At 39.3% G+C, this 14117-nt stretch overlaps 1 protein-coding gene across 1 annotated transcript in view; it reads left to right on the plus strand.

Moving 5' to 3' along the window:
• The first annotated feature begins 6723 nt into the window (after positions 1-6723).
• Positions 6724-14117, plus strand: part of LOC118408745 — a 51228-nt gene continuing 43834 nt past the window's right edge. Inside the window, exon 1 of the mRNA XM_035809605.1 lies at positions 6724-7297. The gene's annotated coding sequence lies outside the window, so the exon portion shown is untranslated. The remainder of the gene's footprint in view (positions 7298-14117) is intronic.

Here is a 14117-nt window from a genome sequence, read left to right on the forward strand (position 1 = left end):
TCAATGGGGCAGTCTACTGTAATATGGGAGGAAATTTCTAATAAGATCTGTGTAGCTCATACCTTTTAAAGAAAGATCTGTGTTAGTGCTTTTGTCCAACTGTACTGTACATTCACCCTTGGGTAAGTACGCTATTGGGACGTACCGGGCATAGAATTCGAAAGGTGCACCGTAGTTATTTCAGATACGGCAATCAAGAACACAGCGACGCATAAAGGCTTGTATGGTAACTGACAGCATCAAAGTTCCCTTACTGTCTAAAACGTTAGTGTGCAAATATTATACTGTATCGTATAAAAGCTGGGGTTAAATTTACAATTTACAGTGTGCGTGTTGTATTTGACATTAAATACCTCACTTCTTTGCGTGCGTGCAGTGTGCTTGCTATTTGCCATTAAACACAACGGAAACCGTTATACTTTGCATAGGGCATGTTTTGAGTCGATACTCTTCTCAGCGACCACCTGTCCAAATCGACCGTTTTTGTCCGGTCCCCCGGGTGGTCGTCTTGGGCAGGTTTGACTGTATAAGTATCGGCATATTGCATCAAATTCAGTACTCAACTTTTTTTGACTTGAATCCCTTATTTAATTACTACATGTAAGTCTATCATAGGACCTGGCTGACAAGGCCTCATAAGTTAGGTTACAAAATTAATTTTATACACAATGTATTATCAAATTTGTTCTTCCTCGGTGTATTAATATCCCCCCTCATTTATGACGGAAATATTCAGGCTAAAGGAAGTATCTATATGTATTGTAAGTGAGAAAACAATGCATTGCATAGTTCAACATAAGTTGAATTCCGAAAAAAGGCCAATTATATATTCATTGAAACATAATGCAGACTGCAAATTCTTTTAAGTTCACTGGGATTTAATTTCATGGTAGCCAGGAAAAGTTTTTTCGTAGTTGTTTCATTTTGGGGTAGCATTATGCACTGTAGTCTCTTACTCTTATGGAAAAATGTTTGCAGTGGTTTTAAGTTTGCGGTGAAGCGTCCACCGCAATAACCCTCAAAGTTTTGGCATTTAAAGTATACAGAACACCCTATTAAGGAGTTTGGGAATGCTTTAAGATTAGGGGGTAGGTATTGGTGCCAAAGCGTTTCATGTTACCTGAAATATATTCTATGAAAGATATATATATATATTTTATCTAATAGTTATGTCAAGTATATGACATTGTATGTCAAGTTAAACTATTAAGTGTAGTGTACTTCGAATACATTGTTTATTTGATTCCCTGCTAACATATGAACTGTACTCAACACAAAGGCAGGGAATAGACTAAGATAAACCCTTGTCTGGAAGAAGGTTTAGTCTTTCTATTTAGAATTCATCGGGGTATTCCATATCGCCCGAGTTATGACCCAACTGGTGGTAGCATCGCAAAGTGCCTTTGAATTATTCTCAGGCAGCTCGTGTGATAATAGTTCTGTACAACCCCTTGTGGTAACCCATGTTATCTCTCTGTCTGGAGCACCCGCATCAGATCATAATGTTACAGGTATTATGTCAAGCAAAATATGTCTTTTAGCATATATGATATGGTAAGACAGCAATTTTAAAATGATTTTGAAATAAGGACTTTCTTTTTTTAACGTCTGTGTGTGTATTTTTTTTTTTTCCTCAGGAAAAAAGAAGTGTTGTTAGTTACTCTCACTCTATATATATATTAAGTATTGGTTACATTTTTTTCTGAATTCTATCTTCTACAATCGTCTAGGCTCCAATATAGTTTTTAAGGACTATGTTTAGAAATACCAAAGAATAGTACATGAAAGTATGTTAACATCTAGTGGCCTAGTATACCAATAAGTGCTTTTAATACAGCACATTGACTGTATATCATAATCTGTAATACAGCTATAAAGTAACTTAAAGATAAAGTAAGAAGGAAATTGTGTACAGAGCTCTGTCTTTATTGAATAAAACTTATGATCAAGAAATGTTGTATTTTAGTGCCATTGGTGACATACACGCTCTTTGTCATGAATAAATTCAATTGTCATGTCAATATATTGTGTATTTTTGTGTGCTTATATTGCTGAGTTCTGATTATATATCGTTTTCTGACCAGAAATCGTGTCAAATCAATATTCTCCAGCTAATTCGAACGGTGTTATTATGGTTTTTTGGAATAGGAATTGATTTAGAATGAGACATGAAACAAGTTAGTCAGTTTTTTTGGCCGTACACTTGCAACAACAACATGTTAATGTCAAACCACGCCCCCTAGCAGTGGCGGATATAAATGCCCCGCGGCTAGAATGCACACTCAACTGGTTTTCAAACTCAGACAACGACGTGATGACAACAATACTGGCTGTCGTTACTCAGCCGGAAAGGTCAAGTTGCAGGATTCGCTGTTAACCTTTAACTTAGTATGGTTATTTACCCTGGCTTTTGAATGAAATAACAGCGATTTAGAAGAAAAAAAAAATCAAGGAAATATTGTATGATCTGCCAAACTATCGGCAACTAGAGATCCACGACCCCATAAGAACACAAACATACTGAAATACGTGAAAAAAAAGGATGTGAAAAATTTTTGGTTGCCAAACATATAATAGACCCAGCATTACCTTGCTTGAAATTTACAGGTTTTATTTTTGTAGTGACAATGGGAATTGGCTGACGGAAAAAAATCGAGCTGGCTAGAGCCCTGTAGTGACTATAAATATGCGTACGTAGTTCTAATCCATCATGGTGGTCATACGATATTACTTGTAAGATTGAATACTTAGATTAAAATCGTGACATTTGAGTAGGATAAGGAACAGGTGGAAGAATAAGATACGCTGACAAGAAGAAAGCGTGATTTGTCTTATGAAATAATAAGGGACAAACCGTAAAGCATCAAAAAGAAACTACATGTATATACTAGAAAGGCAACATTTTGAAAAAAAATGCAGAATGTGGCCGAAGGGAAAATGCAGCAAAAATCGCAAGAAAAGAAGCAACAAAAAAGGCAACATTTTTGCGAAAATGCAGCAAAAAAAAAAAAAAAAATTAAAAAGTATCATGATCTATCCACGGATTCGATCCCGGAACCTTGGCTTACCTCGCGTGAATAATACCACTGAGCCAATGCTACAGCATGTTACGAGCATGTTTTAACAGGTATAAAAATGTATTGAGTGACTTGAACACGTCCGTTCACCGTTGAATTTGCAAGATTCCAAGGTCCAATTTATCAATCTCGTTCATTCCATGGCGAGTAACTTCTTCCTTGAGCGCCTGTTTGGTCGTCTCAGCTGCTATAGTATTATCAAACTGCATGCCGAATGTCATTTTGTGTTCTGTGCGTTGATTGGTTCACCTCTGCGTACACCCGAGACAGTCCGCGACTTTATTCCAATCAAAAAGCTGGAAACGCGGAGTATATGTTTACAGCTTCCATTTTTTCTGAGTTCTGATTGGCTATTATTGAACTCGATGCCGATTGTGTTCTGTGCGTTGATAGGTTCACCTCTGACGTAAAACCGAGAAAGTGAGACTTTAAGCCAATCAAAAAGATTGAAACGTGGAGTAGATGTTTACAGCTTCCATTCTTTCTGGTTTCCGGGTGGAATATGCAAATATCTGAGGAAAAACTAAATGTGTGGCTTCGCCCACATAATGACTAGCAGGGTATTAAAGGCGAGTTCTTGTAGCCCGGTAGCGTAACTACTACAAAACTTTGCTAAGCAATGTTTTCACTGCCGGTCATATGTACGTAGTGATAAACAGACTGTTGTCTGGTCAATTTCCATTAGAACGGACCTGAAAAGTCTAACATCTATTATCATAATACCGGTACGTTTACGACGATTTCTCTAGCCATACTGATTTTACAAATTGTCAACGCATCATTTTCTCCAGTTACATGTTGCTGTTATAGGTTACCCTTGCCACTTCTTCTGTGTAACTTTTCTGCCACTCTTGTCCTGCTAAAAGCGTAATATTGTAATTGTAACACGCCGCGGAATTACACGGCGAACGGGCGCGTGGGTGGGAGGGGGTACAAAATACCGGTAGGAAGAAACACGGCACAATTAACTGCCGCTATGTACATTTAAACATCCTCTGATGTTCCTTCCTTTTCTGTCAGTAAATGCATAAAACATAAACCTGCATGAGCATACAAAATGTCATGAGAAAACGGACGTATACTGTCAAGAATTTTCATTTAACTTCTGTCCGGCACAACCGCTATGACGTAACACTTCACTGCTAGCGTAGATATAAAAATGGCGGGAAAATGGCTGCGTACGTTCAATTTTGCCCATTCAGTCGTAGATCCGGGCTATTATGCAACGGTTCTTCACACTTTTACATGAGTTTTAGGTCACCAACAGAAATTCAAGATTGTTGTTGAATCATGTTCGTCTTGTGCCGTGAGCATGTGTAATTATGATCTATAAATTTGGCAATGAATGTGACAGTGTGTTCGTCCCACGACGAGCTGCCTACCCCGAAAAAGATACTGAAAACTTTTGGCCTTGTTGTCTTCGAATGCATTGTTATCGATGCTTTGTAAATGATGTATTGGACACCTAGATGTCTGAAGTGTGCACAGCTCAGAAATAACTATTGTTGCATGTGTAGATCTCTTTAAGTTCCAGTATTTTGAATCTACCGGGATAAGTCTTACTACCGGTATTATGCCAATGCATGTTATACTTAGATTACGACAGATCCCAAAGCAAACTAGAAGAAGCACATTTCTGGCGCCCTTTAAACTAAAATACCTATTCTGTTATAAAACAACAGATTGCAACTTTGGTTTTTTAAACCCATGTTGTGCATTGGGGAGTAAAGAACGTTTTTACGATGAGATGCTTTTGCATTTATATAGAGTTGGGAGGCTTATACATTTTATAGGCGTCAAACTGCGATCTTTCCTCCCTCTACTTGAAGGTAAAAACGCTTTGGAGTGGCGAAATTTCAGTACAAACCTGGTGTGTTGCGCCATAAGGCGGTTTACCGGGTATGCAAAACAAACAAATAAACAAACAAAAATAACAGATCTAGAAGAGTGGCAACAAACCATGTCCTAACACAGAGCGTGGGACCGGAAGTGAGGTATTCTTTTCCATGTTATCTTGTCTGTTTTGTGAACACCAAAGCTAAGTGGTAACTTTGTAAACTACGCAAGTGGAGAGGTATGATAATTACATAGGGGGAGACACAACATGCCATGGTATTGTATTACCGCTAGGGGGCGGGCCAGGAAGGAAATGGGAGGAGGTTGGTGGTGCGAAAATGTAGGTAATTTTTTCCATGGTCAACATATTTTGCATGCAGAACTTCGAAGAAACTAGATGTAATCTTGATAAATAAAATCTTAATAAATAAAACACGCTCTTTTATACTTGGTTGTTCCTTTGTATTACCTGGTTATTCTCATGATAATAATAAACGGATGCCTCTGTGTCATTTAAGAAAGATAACGTATGTAATCTGAAACGTCTGACCGTTTCCAAAATTACATTCACTTGCTTGAGTAACTGCTATTTGGCGTATCTTATTACCTGGATGTCTAACCTTCATCTAAATAATACATGGATTTAAAAAAAGACTTCTATATTAGATTCAAGGTATATTTGAAGCGTGTTACATTGAGAATTGTCTATTTGGTATATTCTTATTACCTGGATTTCTAACCTTCATCTAAATAATACATGGGTTTTAAAAAAAAACTTCTGTGTTAGGTTCAAAGCATATTTCAAGCGTGTTATATTGATGGGATTATCTTCGAAACAAACAAAAAACGTGTGTGAAACGCTAGATTCTGTTTGCAACCACAGGGTTGCGGGTTCGAATCCGTCTTAATCTTTATATACCTGTGTATTCGATGCTTAGCTTCTCCCTAGGTCACGGAATTACTGCACAAATAGGCACGATTAATGGTTAAAAGCGCGCTGCAGTGTCTTTGGATTAGCAAGTCAAAGCCGTGATGATTCTAGAAAGAGCGGAACTTCAAAAGACAGCGGTTATTCGATATCCTGTAAAGTCACCTGTAACATCCTGCATACTAATAACTGGTATCTGGTGGTGTCCTTGAGACAATGGACGAGTCCATTGTGGCAAAAATACAGGGGCGTTTCCTTCCTTCTTTTATCGAGCATTGTAAATGACGGCCACTACACACACTTTTTTCCCAGCCATTTTATTTTATCTAACCTGATTTTACTGTTTATGTGAATCTCTCAACAAGAGTTGAGCAAAGTGTATAACATAAAGGCCCAATGCAGTTAAAGAAAGAGTCGCTAGGAAGGCCAAACGTACACAAACATACACTCTGCCTCAAGAGCTAAATATTATTTTAAGACCAAACCACGCACGAGATATGGAAACTTGATTTTACACTGCAGTGCCGTACAAAGACACTAGAAGGCGCAGATTCGAACTCGAACTCTTTGTCTAACAACACTTACCAAATATCATGAAGATCCATACAGAGCTTCTTGAGTTACGCTGTTTACTTTATGAACAATCCAACCAAACAGCCAACCAACCAACCAACCAACCATTTCACCTAGCTACCAACCAACCAACCAACCAACCACAAACAACAAAACCTTCTCGCCTAAGGTATCAAATGACGTGACAGCACAGCACAACATTTAGATTGTTTTTAGATTAGCAAAATATTTTCTAAGAATTCTGACGTGAAACAATTTATTCTTTATTGTTGCCCGTGCGTGTGATATCGTTCGCTCTCCCCAGTCGTTGTTTTGCCCCGCCGCACTCCATGCATGTTCAAATCACATTACCGCCCATTTCGAGATTCATCAGGCCGTGTACTATTCACTGTTCACCGCCCGCCCTCGGGCATTGTTCGCATCGGGGTTGTGTACTAGAGCGTTGTCTTTTGTACCGATTTGCGGTAACAGAACGAGCTAGACAAAATCCTTGACAAAATCCAGCCGGCTTGCCGGTCATAATACCAGAGTTTGGCGGTGAACAAGTGATGAGAGAAGGCCGGACCCTCCACCCTTCACCTACGGACGTGGTGTCGTCATTCGGAGCTGTCAATCACTTAGCTCAGTCGGTGGTTATTGGTCCAGACATCCGTCCGGTTTGATCGAGTTAAGTCAACTGGCGGCGAATTCTACCGTACGGTGTAGAGGGATCTTGGTTGCTTTCTTCAACTTTCTTGGCGTGTGGTGCTCTCAAGAAAGGACATTCCTAAGAAACAGGTTGTCTTGTGGGATATAACGAGGACTTGGAAACGAGTTGAGAACGACGGTCTTTCACAAGCGGAGTTTCAAAAAGGACGGACCGGGTGCTTTTATACTAAAGCAGGTAGGTGGAACGGGGAGTATGGGCGGTATGCATAATACTGTTACACACTTGCTAAGGCTTTCACGGATATGCACTTTTGGCCTTTCAGTAGTTTACACACAAATACTACCAGCGTAACCGGTCGGAAACAGCATAACAACTGTTCTAACAATTCTTTCGAGCATTTTTTCTTACTAGGCCGTGCATATTGCGTAGTCAAGCTGCGTTTTGGAAGAAAGGATGTTGAAATATCGAACAACAAAACATTAGAGAAGGTACTACTACTTCACTTAACCGAATGCGGTCACGTTTTTGCTCTTATAGATTTGTTTTGTGGTTGCGTAAAAAATCAATAAGAAAGTGATTGAGTTAAGGATATCTCAATTACGAATGCAATACTTTCCCATGGGTTCGACTTAGCTCTTGGCCTTTCTTATTTCAGAATAGAACGTACTCAAAGCGTATCCCCCACCCTATCTTTGGACCCCCACCCCCTGAAATTTCAGCCCTACCCTAAAATACATTCTATCACGTACGTATTAACGCCCCTCCCTCGAAACAAAAAAAAAAACGTCAGAAGAATAACAACTCGCTAACAGTAATCAGTTCGTTAACTCAATTACTGCCTTCCCGAATAGATTTTCTTTCCCTCAAGACATTCACGTTGACGTTATTTATTGATAATTGTAGTATAAGGAACGTGGTTGGAAACACAGGGCCACAAATTACACAATACAGTCAGCGCGAGACATTTAATGTTCTTTTAATTGAGGGACGATCGGTCGAGACCTAGACTATTAAGCATTGTGGCGTTTTTATGTTACTCATTCAGTGAGGTATGTGTACGTGCCTAGCTAACAGATTATATCTATTAATGGAATTATACTGCATAGTTACAGGAAAACAAAGTCGTTCTCAAAATTATGCAGTATACTTGCAAAAACTGTATAAAGGGCTTTTTTGTAGCTTTGTTAGTCTAGTCTTTAGGCTTCGCGGAGGGTGAGTTTTATACTATGGCTTTATCAAACGACAAGAAACTACTATGTAGGTTTAGCACACGTGAGCCCCCACACACAATGAAAATACACAATCAGACATACACGCATACACACACACACATACACACACAAAAACACACACATACGAACACACACACACAAACACACGCAAAAACAGAGAGAGAGAGAGAGTGCTAAACAGACAGAGAGGCACACAAACATATAAACACACACAGAAAGGGACGGATAAACGGACACACATACCAGGAGAAAGAGACTAACAGACAGACAGACAGATAGATACAGAGATGGACACATACATATGCGCAAACACACAGGAAACACAAACACACACGTACAATAACACACACACACGCATGCACAAACATGCACATACAATTATATACAAACATACACAAACACACACACACACACATACACAAACACACACACACACACAAACACAGACATACAAACAGGGAGAGAGAGATAGAGATAGAGATGTACAGATAGACACAGATAGACAGAAAGATTGACGGACTGGCACATACACAGAGAGAAACACACACAGAAACTCAAGAAAACACACACAAACACAGAAAAACAAACACACACACACATCAAACTAGAACACTTACTATTAAAAAAAAATCAGTCCTCGAGATACAAAATATATGTGCTGTCACCAGTCACTAACGGGGCGCAAGCGATGACATAGGTGTGTCGGTATGTGACTAGATAAGACCAGACCACACCTGACGAGACATCTGGGACAAAAACAATGATCCAGACAACACCTGGGACATCCTGTCTGTCCGCCATTGTTGTTGTTGTCGTCATTGTTATATTTCAGCCATACCATAGGTATGGTGAAATATATTGTATTCGTAATGTTTCTTTCTTTCTTTCTTTCTTTCTCCTGTCAAATTTTCAAAGCGATTCATCTCCGCCGTTTCTGGACCAAATGGCTTGAAATTTGGCACAAAGGTAGAGTGGGCAAATACCCAAATGTGTTTTTTTCATTTTTTTCATATCTGCTCCTTAAATGATTTTATTGAGGTTTTATTGCAACTTTTGGACCAAAACTGTATATTTTGGCCACCTGTACCATGGTATTACATCGAAATGACCTGAAATTTGGCACAGAGGTGCCCTAGATACTTATTCAAAGGATCCATGTATAATATGTGGTATAAATCACTTCAAAATGGCTCCTTAAGGAGGTTTTTGTGGGAGAGTTTAGGATAGGTAAGGTTGGAGTGCCGAGGTCAACGACCTCTAGGTCATTCTGGTGTGTCAGGGCCACAGGTGTGCCAGGTAGATCCAATTATCTACCTACCTACCTAGTCCATAGACATCCAGGTGGTTGGTGGACAAGGTAAATCCAATTAATGGCCAGCCAATGAGCGAGCTTATTTTGCTGGAAGAGTCCATTGTTGGACAGGGGGTGTATTTTAAAATTTACTTTTAGACTTTGGTGATAATGCCAATGTTTTTTTTTAGTGGAAGTGTTTTCACACTGATCCACTTGACACAAGACTACTACTGGGACAGTCCATTTTTGCACATAGGGGGGATTTTAAAAAAATCAGTTTTGGACATGGGTGATGATTCCAAATTCCATTTGTTAAATGGAAGTTTACCCCCACCTGAAGACTGTACATGAGGAGGATTGGGCAGCCAATCAGCAAGCCTTGTGTTATCTGGAAGAGCCCATTCATGCACGGGGGACTTTTTTAAAATTCAGTTTTGGACTGGGTTGCTTCTTATACAAAAGGCCATGTACTGTGAGTATTTCTGGACTTGTCTATTGTGCAATTTCAAACAGGGTGAGCTGGGAGATTCCATTCTTCGACGAAGGGGGTATTTTTTTAAAATTCATTTTGTGGACTTTGCTGACTATTTTAGCTGATATATTTTTGGATCGCTCCACTTTACATAGGGGTATAAGGCAGGAAGAGTCGATTCTTGCACAGAGGGGTTTTTTTTTAAAATATGCTTTTGGACGGCTGATGATTCCAAATTCCATTTCTTAGCGGAAGTGTTTTTGGAGTCGTCTATTTTTTTGAGTCCATTCTTGAAGGGGTTTTTGTAAGATTCGTTTTTGCTCATAAGTATGATTAGTAGTTAGAAGTCATTTTAAGCAGAAGTGTTCCATTTTTGCACATGAGTGATTTTGGAACAGTCTATTGTTACATGAGGAGGGAGATGGCTGAAATATGCTGTATTTGCTCTCAAGCAAATGTCGGCCTTTCTAGTTTGAAAGTAAATCTTCATTATATGGGGCAGATCTCTGACAATTCTATAGACCCTCTGTGTATTGTGTTGCCCTGCTTACCACAAAAAGACATGTATTCTATAAAGGCTGAAGAGAAAGATTTAAAAATGTCCACTAAAAGAAAAGATTCTGATTATTTGAAACGGCCCTAGAGTTACGACATGTTCTAAAAAATCTGTAACAGTCAGTAAGGTAGAATGACATTACAAGTTTGGCTATCCTCTATCTTTTTTTCGACTTGTTTAAGTCTATAAATATTCATGAAAAAATTCTAGAGGGCTATCCAGATGGCACAATAATAGCACAGTGGGGGAGACAACGTGCTCATGCATGGACCTAGTTAAAGGGATTGTGATCTTAGAAAAGATTTTTCTTTTTCTACGTGTGTGGTTCTAGTTTTTCTAGGAATTTCAAACGTAACAAAACTTCTATCTAGTCTTCTGTTTAAACTATAGTCTATTCCAGGCTTCTTGAGGTCGCTAAAACTCGCTATTAAAACTTAGAATAGCCGTTACCCAAGCTTTTGAGTTGCTAGGCTGCACTCACTATCATTCACAATCATCTCCAAGCAGATATCGTGTAGAAAGATTTTATTCTGATTCTCCGAGGTTTTTTCATCGTTTACACCGTACCTCTCCCAGGATTCTGATTTTTTGACATTTTGATGACTAAAGATCATAGGGGCTGTGGTAAATGATTATAGGCCATTTTCAAGTCTGTGACTTTAGGGGGTCCAATTAAATGTCTGACTCACCTTGGGCGGTACCAAAACGGAAAGACTGGGTTGTAACACGTCATTTAAAACGTAAAGTCGGATTAAGGGATCGAGGCATGTCCCCACCTTAGACTTAGTTTGAACACACTTGTATTCCGTGAACAATTTTTGAAATGCGATAATAGTGTTTGGTAAATAAATAGATAAATGGATAGATAAATATACGGTATCAGTCGTTGAGTTTTGCTCTGAAGTAACCAAAAGTCTTTAGAATGATATTTTCGTCCGTCCTTCTGTCAAGTTGTGTTGTGTTGTCGTTTGGTTGTGTTGTGTTGTGGTTGTGTCTTGTAGCGTTAGAGTCATGTCATGTTGCATCCTATTTTGTCCCAAGGCGTATGTATCTTGTTGTGTTTTATTGTCGTGTATTGTACACATGTCGTGTTGCGTTTGTACCTCGTGCTGTACGACGATCGTGCATGTGTTGTGTTGCGTTTAGTATCGCGTATCGTTTTATATATATGTGTTATCTGGACTCGTTGCGTTTGCGTACGTATTGTGTAGCGATGCACTGCGTTGTATCACTATCGTTCACGTGTCGTGTTGCGTTCGTGTCGCGTCGTGTCCCATTCCGTCATATATATATATATATCATGCACGTGTTGAGTCGCGTTGCGTTCTGGAGGTGTTTTGTTGCCAGGCGATTGTGCACATGTGGTGTTGCCAGCGCCACAAAGGCCACACTGACTGAATCTTATGGATGACATCCGCGCCCGCATTGATGTTCGCCTGTTATCCAAACTGCCACCCAATAGTATCCCTGGTCAATCAAAATTTCACAGGATCTGCTCTACAACGTAAGGGGTTATACAGTCAGGGCATGGGGCCACACTAGGCTCTACCAGGCTTCGTGGATCGGTGGTCTAATTGTAGAAATTGGACCAATAGAATCTATAGTACGCTAGGGGAGTTAGCCGGCCAGAAGAGTACATTTCCTCACCACGATGGTGAGGATAATGATTCTACCGATCCACGGAGCCTGGTAGAGGCTAGGGCCACACTATGAATATGATTGAAACGGCCTTAAAGTCTTTAATACTAGAGGTGAATATATACGACAAACCAAGACTAGGAAGGACTGGATGGATGTTTAGTTCAATGGTTTAGCAGCATTTTTGACGGACTTTTCTGTAGACAGGAATCTATAAAATTAAGCCAGCGTCGCCTTACGCTGTATCACGTATTACATTGTGTTGGTTTTTTTTTCGTTCCGTTTCCTTTGACAAGAAACAACACGCTGCCTACAAAAGACTCTATGCGCTAGGTGAGGTGGTAACACCCGTAACAAAAATGCTAATTGGACAGAAGAGAGTTCGGACTCGGTTCACAAGGCTTTAATCATGTGATGCTAACAAGACGCTAGTTGGGTACGGATGATCGGATTTTAGAGTTTTATGTCAGACTAAAAAGATTGATAGAATCCTTTGATCCAAATTTTAATACGGTCATTAAACAACTATATTGGAGAATATAATAGGGAGAATATGTAATGAAGCATGATGAAAATTAAAACTAGAAAGGCCGACATTTGCTTAAGAGCAAATACAGCATATTTCAGCCATACCCCTTCCCACGCAACATTGGACTGTTCCAAATCACCCCTGCGCAAAAATGGAACATCTTAACAGTACATTATCCCCCAAAGTGGACTAGTAATTGTGAATTGATTCCAGATCAAAACAGAGCTTGCTTCTATTTTTCAGAAAATGACAATAATCACACCTTCCATTCAGAAAATTGTCATCATGACTGAAAATTGTTGAATGACTTCATGTAATGTCATTAACAATTTTCAGTACGATAACTAGGTGTAAGTTTAAAAAAGTATAAGCTCCTTGTGATGTGGGTACATTTATTATTGCAGTGAACTTTTTTTATTCAAGTAGGGCATACGATTTAATAATTATCAAGCAGGTGCAGGTACTGTATGAGCGTTTGTTTTCTTCAAGCTGTAAAACTGTTAAACTGTTTTACTTTGTATGCAATCAGCCATCGAGCCTATTCTTATTTTAGTTTAACAACTTCCTGCCAGACCCGGAAGATACGATTGAACCTTGTTCGAGGATTTCTTTTCGGAGGTCAGTCTGTTCATACCCTGGCACTGTCACTGAGAGTGTTTTATTGGGCTGAAACTCTGGCAGTTTAAAGTTACTTACAATTTAGATGTTCAAAGTTTATGTCAAACAACAACAGCACTAGAAACACCTACATTTCCTCTGGAGAAAATACAGCAGTTTTCTCAAGTTCCAGTCCAGTGAGAGAAATGTGGCCACTATAGACAGGTGGTCACTATAGAGAAAATGCTGATCTATTGACTAGGAGCCATACGTTACACATGATTTCAGTACACTGGTCTTTACTCACATAAACATTGCACAGGTAAGCCAATTGTTTAGATGTACAATTAAGTTCAAATAATTCTGAAGAGAAATATTGATGAGAAAATAATCATTCTCGCCACTGTCTAACTTATAATTACGTATCAAAACTAAACGCAAACTGTCTAACTAACGCACCTTTCGCCGACTTGATCAAAGGGCCGCCGGCTATAAATCAAACTCGGCTGTTGATTAGACTTAGAGTTTCAAACAGTCATGTGCTGTGTGCCAGTTGACAGCGAACTTCATGCTACGTGATGTATTACATTGCTTGGACCTTCTTTCAGCGGTGCTTCTATAAAATATTTAGACTGTAACACTGAGTCCCACATGTTTTATAGAATAGAATTTGACGCAGAACAGCGTTTTTTGCTGGGTATTTTTCTTGAAACATGTCCGTGGGAATATCAGCGAG

This window comes from Branchiostoma floridae, unplaced genomic scaffold (genome assembly GCF_000003815.2).
Source record: "Branchiostoma floridae strain S238N-H82 unplaced genomic scaffold, Bfl_VNyyK Sc7u5tJ_377, whole genome shotgun sequence".
NCBI classification, from domain to species: Eukaryota; Metazoa; Chordata; class Leptocardii; order Amphioxiformes; family Branchiostomatidae; genus Branchiostoma; species Branchiostoma floridae.